A 7,768-nucleotide genomic window follows, 5' to 3' on the forward strand; every position below is an offset into this window, starting at 1 on the left:
CTGGTAGCTACGCCACTGGCTGCAACACAAAAGAAGAGTTAAAAACAGAGGACAAGGAGATCTCTGATAACCCCTGACTTATTTTTGGCTGCAAGCTTCGAGGTCAGGGGTTATCAGTGCACGAACAGTGAAGCAGAGCGCTCCTTGTCTTCTGTTTTTAACCCCTTTTGTTGTGATGCAGCATGTAAGTGAACTTTGGGTTACTTAGAAACAGCAGTAAAAAAGGGGTTAAGCAGAAGGTAGTCTGCTTCTGCACCTATAACTCCTAATGGGCCCTTATAGTTAAATACAGAGGACTGACAGAACAAGCAGCCATTGCCACTCTGCTCTCTCTTGGCCACATCCCGGAGTATGTATGTATATATATATATATATATATATATATATATATATATATATATATATATATAAAAATGCCATGCCTTGTGTTGTGTGCAGGGGAGGGGGCCCCACGAATACTAGCTATGCCCCAGACTGTGCCCACAGCCCTCGTATCACATTCTGTTATATAGGCATGTGTCACATGACTGCTGTGATCATAGGTGGAGCTCAGAGACATTATTCTGAGTGTATCCGGGACCCAGGGAGGGCATATACCACTCGGGCCTCGTGACAAGTGTTGCTGAGGGTACCGCAACAGCTGGGTCACCACACAGCCTCTATGAACATGAGCAAATTGCTGTTTTTTGTTTATTTTCCCTATTGTTTTAGTGTTGTGACATATTTACTAAAAGCATGTTATAAAGATGAGCGAATTTACAGTACAAAAGAAGCAAATCAGTTTGTTAGCTCAGTAATCTGCCTTCTGCTTTTCAGGTTCATGCCACTCTGTGCTGCTTCACCCTGAGTACCTGAAAAAGCTAGATCCAGTCCTTGAAAACTTTTCCCAGTTTCCCAGGACTGGATCCAGCTTTTCCAGGCACCCGGGGTGGAGTCGCACGGACATCAAAGGCAGCAGGCTGATAAGCAGATTACCAAGCTAACAAATCGATTCACTTAGTTCGTACTGTAAATTCGCTCATCTCTAGTGTGTGACACGATTTTTCTAAAAAAAAACTGACAAACCCGGCATTTGTGTCCAAAAGCCAGTCAAGTGGGTGTGTCATGGGTGTGTCCTTTAAAACCTGCCACAGCACCAATTTTTGACGGGTTTTCTATTCTAAAAAAAACAGGGATTTCTAGAGTGGCGGGATTGTTGGGTGTTCGTTTTGTCCTGTGAAAGACCTTCCGCGTGCCACATTATTGAATTCGGCAGGAAAAAAAACGACACAGTTTGAAACCTAAAACCCGTAGTGGATTGAAGTAAAAGTAATATCTGTATTTTCTTTCTCTCCCATTGTGACCCATACATATATCTGTACATGTAAGAACACCTTCAGTCCAGTATAACACACAAGTACAATAAAGCAATGAGAATAGTAAGCAATTACCCTGCTTTATGATGGTTTCTAGGCAGCAGCAACCCAACACTGAGCAAAAAAAAAACATATGAAAATGTATTACACTAAATAGCAAAAAAAAAAAAAACAGCACAAAAAAATTATTAATGTAATGTTCCAGGACTAAGGGCCCTATTACACGGGACGATTGTTAAATCGTTTGAATTTAAACGATAATCATTCTGTGTAATTGCAGGCAACGATCGAAAAATCGTTCGTATGCTGTTAATCGTTGATTTAGATCTGAACCTAAAATTAACGTTAATCGTTCGCTAATCGTTCGCTGTAATTCCACGTTCGCTCAAGTTCCGCGTTTTTTCACTAATCGTAAGTGTAATTGCACATTGTTCATTGTTTTTCTGGGATCACAAGGAGTAGACGATCATAGTAACGATCGTAATAACGATTATAGTAACGATCGTAACTAACGATTATTGTTCTGTGTAATATGGTGAATGATTTCAGGTTAACGATAAAAAATCTCATTTGCGATTGTCGTTAGTTATCGTTAGTCGTTAATCGTTAAAAATCGCTCAGTGTAATAGGACCCTTAGTTTCATTCACTGTATCTATGGTATGTTCCCTTTGCCTATTGTTTGGTTTGACCCTCCTGTCTTCCTGTACCCTAGCTATGATGTTATAGCTCCGCCCTCTCACTCATGTTAGCAGCCATTTTCTTCTTCATGGTACAGTACATGCTTTCTGTATCCTGCTGGTGACCCCGGCCATTATATCCCTTTTACACCAATGTAACCAGCATTTTCTACAAGATTTCTTCATGGAATAAACCTGGAATCTTCAAACAGTGACTCTGCAGTGGAGGTTACACTATCTGACATCATGTGATTTGGTGTTACATACAGGTACAGGGACTCAACGATCCAAACGACCGCTATTACGAAAGACCTGAAATCGTTCGCCCATTTATATGGAAAGATAATCGTTACTTATGATCATTCTTGCGGTCGTCTTGTCGTCGCTATTGCGTTCGTCACTACTGCGAACGACCGAACGACTTCTTATTCAATGCGAACGATTTGCGAATGAGCAATGTCAAAAATAGGTCCAGGTCTTATTAAACGGTCAACGATTTCTCATTCGGTCGTTAGTCGTTAACTGCTCTTCAAACGATCGGTTATTGTTTAGATTTGAACGATTTAACGATAATCTAAACGATAATCGGCCGGTGGAATAGGGCCCTTACAGTCAAGTTATTGAGTCAGAATAGTGAAAAGAATATAAAGACTTATAGACACAGCTGTATACACAGACTCAGCTACTTCAGATATAGTCAGTCACCTCAATTGTCACAAGGGATCACCAGTGTGTGTGAATCGGGAGCTACAGTTCTCACACCGTAGAACCTGCTAGCCGCCAGCCATCTCTCCACTGTGTAATTCACAATTATCCTGTGTATGCTGTATCATGGCTAAGGGACACACAATGAAGTGTCATGGATCGCAGTCTGCAGTCCAGTTACAACGATAAACCGATAGTGTAGAGCATAGTGTTACCGAAGAAATCCTCATAGGAAAGAACTGGATAGAAAACCGTCTTTTGCTAAAGCAGATCAGGTTCAGTAGCACAAATCCTAGACTTGAACTACTGGACGAAGCTAACCCCTCAAGATTACCTGTGAGGGTTGAGCAGGTACCAGTGGGATACTTCGGCTTAGGCCCTTTGTCCCACTGAGAATCAATCCTTAGCTTTGTAGATTGTCCTGACTTTTTGTTGAGAAGGATCCCAGACATAGGCAAGGTTGGCCCAGGTGACAGTTACCTCATCTTTGGCTTTAGCAGTACATCTAAACTTAGAAAGGCTCTCTGAAGAAAATTGTGTCTCTGTCTCACATCAGGTTTACTATTGACAATAGGACCTAAACTAGGCCTGGCTGAGGACTGCAAGAGCAACTCTCTCTCTTTGTGTCTCCTCACTGCAGCTAACTTTGTGGCCCACCACCACCAGAAACTAGCTCACTTACATAGGGGTAACCGGGTCTAACCTCCTATTGGTGGGGAGCATACCATAAAAATGGGAAAGAAGTAGCATGATAGGAGGATGGTGTGTGTGGTATCCAGTGCACCAGTGATGGGTCTGAACAGAACAGTAAGACATACAAGTTAACCCTCTACCTTCGGCTGTGCACAACAGACAGGGGAGAGTGAGACACCAAGTGTAAAAAGGCATCTATCATATGCTGTACAGAAGAGAGCGGGAATAGGAGCAGATGGAGCAGCCAAAGAGGCATATGCTGTACAGAAGAGAATGGGAATGGAGGCAGATGGAGCAGCCGAATAGAGGCATATGCTATACAGAAGAGAGTGGGAATGGAGGCAAATAGAGCAACAAAGACGCACAAAGAAAGGGAGAAATAGAAGCTGCCTTGAGATGGTGGATGCAGCCTGAGGACTCCATGTTTTCTAGGCAGTCTTTGGTTCGTGCTAACCTGAACTTTTGGCAGGTCTGCTCATTTCTATCCACTATCTATTAAAAAGCAACAATGGTGGAAAAAATGGAAAAAAAAAAAATCACTGGAAGTACTAAACCAACTCTTAAGTAACTGTTGTTGTGCTCCTAGTTCCCTTTTAGCTGCCGTCAGAAAAGAAGTCTATATATTCTTTGATGGAAGCCATAGCTGCAGTGGCCTATCTCAGGAGCCAGCAATGAGCCACATTCTGGATTTGTCCTTGATGGCTTTGGCCCATGGTCAGTTGTTACTTAACAAACCCATAGTGGAGCTGCAATCAGAAAATGCTGCTGTTTATCTGTCTCAGCATTCGAGCAGTACCCATTGAGGTGATTGGATCCATGAATTTCTCTTGCTTCATCAATGCTCTTGGAAGATTCTTCTCCGATCGTGAACCTGTCAAGATGCTAAGGTCCGACTGCAGCACTAACTTTGTGGAAGCTTGAAAAGAACTATACCTAGACAACTTCTTGTCTAACAATGGGTATACTTAGGTGTTTAACCCTCCACATTCATCCCATATGGGAGAATCCTAAGAATGCATAACTGAAACTGCATGCAGAATACTTGACTCATTGCTAATGGACTATAAGTCTTTCGTTTTTACCCATTTTCCTTGCTGAAAGTTGACCTTGGTCTTTCAAAGGATAAAGAAGCCCATCGGAATTAACGGCCTATGGGTCACAGCACTATAGTGTCCCTAGCCATAATCTGTGAAACATAAATCCTCCACTCCAACCACTGGGTAAGATCGGGCGCTGGTCCAAGATAGGCCAAAAATAAATGATGAAGATAAAAAAACTATTTATTAAAACCCAACACGTTTCGAAGTCGTGCTGACTTCTTTTTTCAAGTGTATAAGGATACACTTGAGAAAGAAGTCAGCACGACTTCGAAACGTGTTGTGTTTTAATAAATTGTTTTTTATCTTCATCATTTATTTTTGGCCTATCTTGGACCAGCGCCCGATCTTACCCAGTGGTTGGAGTGGAGGATTTATGTTTCATGTAATACCGGTTTGCTTTCTGGGAGTGGCTGCGGTCCACACACATGTGAGCATTGAGAGTTGTGCCTTGCATTTGCACAACCACGCCAGGTGAGAGTTTTCCCATTACTCCCCTGCACTTACCTAAGTCTTGCAGACCTCACACATTGGAGCGCTGTTCACATTTATCTTTCCTAGCCATAATCAGAAGACTTGTAAGGTAAAGATCAAGATGACTAAAGGAGGGTTGACAAGAGTCTTTTTCCGTCAAAGACAAACAGGAAGTCACATAAAGTGACTTGGATACCATACATAGGTTATGACAAGGAGAATACCACCATGAACTATGTCTGTGCCATCAGTGGTGGATTACAGTGTGGGTTGGTGGAAGTACAATGGTCCCTAAACTTAAAATGGCTTCAGGTTACAATATTATAAATGTATCAATGATCCTTTCTGGACCATCGTAACTGAAGACAAAACTCAACATACAATTCTACATACAGTCAGGATCTTTGGAACATGACTAGATAATCGACTAATAAAAGTGACAATTTTACTGGTAAAACCCCATTATTAGTAAAGTGCCTACAGTGATTGGCTGTCTAGTAGCGCCTCCTTACAATAAAGTGTGATACTACATGTCCTGTACTCCTGTTTGTCTAGTAGAGCCTCCTTACAATACAGTGTGATACTACATGTCCTGTACTCCTCTGTTCTCCTTTGGGCACCGGATGAGGATGGCTTAATGTTATTTTTCTGGGACCCTGTGGGATCTGTACAGGACCCTGCAAATATTCCAGTCCTCTACATAGAAAGTAATTTACAGTCTCCAGTAGCTCTTTCTGACTAGTGATGAGCAAATATCCTGATGTTCGGTTCGGATCCCAAAGCCGTTGCCTTTTCAACGCTTCTCCGCTCCCTGCCACTTCTCCGCTCCCTGCCACTCCCCTCAGGACACTGGCTGCTGGATCCTATCCAGGGAAGTGTCTCCCAGTTTTACCAGGATTGGATCCAGCTTTTCCCTGGCACCTGGAAGGAACGTCAGGCAGCGGAGAAGCACTGAATGGCCGGTGGCTTGATGAGCGGAATGCAGATCAAACAAATCTCTTTGCTTCGTTTACATCAGCAATTCGCTCATCTCTATTCAGAACCAATTACCAGTTTTCCATAGAGTTTTGGTCTCAACATACAATGGTCCTTCCAGAACCAATTAATTTTGTAACGTAAGGGGGGCGCTATATTGGCAAATGGCGGATTTCCTTTTTTATGCAGTTCTCCATCTTAAAGGGGTTGTCCAGCGAAATTTTTTTCTTTCAAATCAACTGACCCGGTGGGCAGAAGGGGAGGAGGAGTATGTCTGTATGTTGCAAATGATATTAAAGTGAGTGTAAAAGATGCATTGGCGGGTGATGACTGTGATGATGTGGAATCGTGGGTAGAACTACAGAGGGAGGTAAACGGTGAAAAATTTATTCTTGGTGTAATCTATAGACCCCCCAACATTACTGAGGTGATAGATGGTCAGTTGCACAGACAAATAGAGCGGGCTGCCCGGGAGGGGGCAGTAGTGGTAATGGGGGACCTCAACTACCCAGATATAGATTGGGGTCACGGTTCAGCTAAAACCACAAAGGGGAGGGAATTTCTTAACCTCCTGCAGGATAATTTTCTGGGCCAGTTTGTGGAGGAGCCAACTAGAAGTGATGCCTTGTTGGATCTGGTTATTTCTAACAACGCTGAGCTGGTTGGGGATGTCACTGTCCATGAACACCTGGGGAGCAGTGACCACTATATAGTGACATACTGTATATACAATATAGTAACTTTTAGCTTAAAGTGTAGAAAACAAAGACATGTTGGGAGGGCAAAAACATTTAATTTTAAAAGGGCCATTGTGGGGAAACTATTTGAGGGGCTTATAAGGGACTACATCCAGGAATATGTAGTGGCTAATAGTATTATAAGTGATAACCAGCATGGTTTTACTAAGGACAGAAGCTGTCAAACCAACCTGATATGTTTCTATGAAGAGGTAAGTAGAAGCCTGGATGGCGGCGCGGCTGTGGATATCGTGTACCTGGATTTTGCAAAAGCATTTGACACAGTTCCTCATGAACGTCTGATGGGTAAGTTAAGGTCTATGGGAGTGGAAAGTTTAGTCTGTACTTGGATTGAAAACTGGCTTAATGACTGTACCCAGAGAGTGATGGTCAATGATTCCTACTCCGAATGGTCCCCGGTAATAAGTGGTGTACCCCAAGGGTCAGTACTGGGCCCCCTCCTGTTTAACTTGTTTATTAATGATATTGAGAATGGAATTAACAGCAATGTTTCTATCTTTGCAGATGACACCAAGCTTTGTAGTACAGTACAGTCTATGGAGGATGTGCAGATGTTACAGGATGACTTAGAAACACTGAGTGTTTGGGCGTCCACTTGGCAAATGAGGTTCAATGTGGATAAATGTAAAGTTATGCCCCTGGGTACTAATAACCCACATGCATCATATGTCCTGGGGGGAGTTACTCTGGGAGAGTCACTGATGGAGAAGGATCTGGGTATACTTGTAGATAATAGACTACAGAACAGCACACAATGTCAGTCAGCGGCTTCTAAGGCCGGCAGGATATTGTCATGTATATAACAGGCCTGGACTCTCAGGACAGGGATATAATATTACCGCTTTATAAAGCTTTGGTGCGGCCTCATCTGGAGTATGCTGTCCAGTTTTGGAACCCGATTCATAAAAAGGATCTTCTAGAGCTGGAGAGGGGACAAAGACGGGCGACTAAACTAATAAGGGGAATGGAGCATCTTAGTTATTAAGGGGAATTAAATTTGTTTAGCCCGGAGAAGAGGCGTATAAGGGGGAGA

This window comes from Dendropsophus ebraccatus, chromosome 1, assembly GCF_027789765.1.
Source record: "Dendropsophus ebraccatus isolate aDenEbr1 chromosome 1, aDenEbr1.pat, whole genome shotgun sequence".
NCBI classification, from domain to species: Eukaryota; Metazoa; Chordata; class Amphibia; order Anura; family Hylidae; genus Dendropsophus; species Dendropsophus ebraccatus.